Below are 904 nucleotides of genomic sequence, written 5' to 3' on the forward strand. Positions count from 1 at the left end.
AGAGAGATACAGGGGAGGTACAGACAACAAAGATGAACCCTTTTGTACATACAGTACTGCGTAGTCAGTGAAGGCACAAACACGGGTATACGGGTGGACAGATGGGTGGGCAGGTTGAACTATTAGGTATGTCTACGCAGCGGGAAGTATACCCAAGACCATGTACAGGGCTGGCAGACAATGATTCTATAAGAGTATTTGTATGTTCTGTGAGAATTCCCAGGGGTATATAGTAGAGCTGACAAGAGACAAGGTGTAGTCACTTTTTGGTCATAGCCAGCTACCCAGAAGGACCGAGCACTTGAACCTGTGGGTCTGCAACCATAGTCGCAGGGGACATCAAGCTCAATTGGCAAAACATACTACACCAAACATTGTTCTACCTCCAACTTTGGCGAGTAGCGACTAGGATGTTAAAAGCTTGCAAGTGGCCATCTAAAGGCAATGATGGGTTTCTCCTCGTCCAGAGCAATGAAGAAAACCAAAGATTCATGGAAACAGTAAGTCCTAGTGAATGGTACACCATGTGATCCTCAGCCTGTAAGACTATGAAACCAGAAGAAGTAGATGGTGTCCGGCTACCAATGTCAGCCACTCAGATGGGGATTCTATGCAGGAGATCCTGGATAGAGTGGGAGAATAATGTGGAACAAAACTCAAAATCATTTGGGAGTTGGGGGAGAAAGTGGACCAGGTTTGCTGGTCTAGTGGAACCACTGAGACTATGGCCCCTCACTGTCCTTCAGGTCTGGAATTGAACCCACACCTGCGGCTTCACACCCATGTTCATGGCAGCACAGGTCACAAAAGCAAAGAGATGGAAACAATCTAGGTGCCCATCAGTGGAGGAACAGATAACCAAACTATGGTGCATATACACAATGGAACACTATGCAACACTAAA

The 904-nt window shown here is 46.5% G+C and overlaps 1 protein-coding gene across 1 annotated transcript in view; it reads right to left on the reverse strand.

Moving 5' to 3' along the window:
- The window catches only part of PPP6R3 (protein phosphatase 6 regulatory subunit 3), a 71,948-nt gene that overhangs the window by 21,673 nt on the left and 49,371 nt on the right, over nt 1-904 (reverse strand). The gene's annotated exons all lie outside the window — the stretch shown is intronic.

The sequence above is a fragment of the Orycteropus afer genome, unplaced genomic scaffold (assembly GCF_000298275.1).
Source record: "Orycteropus afer afer isolate SDZICR_OR568_19922 unplaced genomic scaffold, OryAfe1.0 scaffold00130, whole genome shotgun sequence".
In the NCBI taxonomy this organism is placed as follows: domain Eukaryota; kingdom Metazoa; phylum Chordata; class Mammalia; order Tubulidentata; family Orycteropodidae; genus Orycteropus; species Orycteropus afer.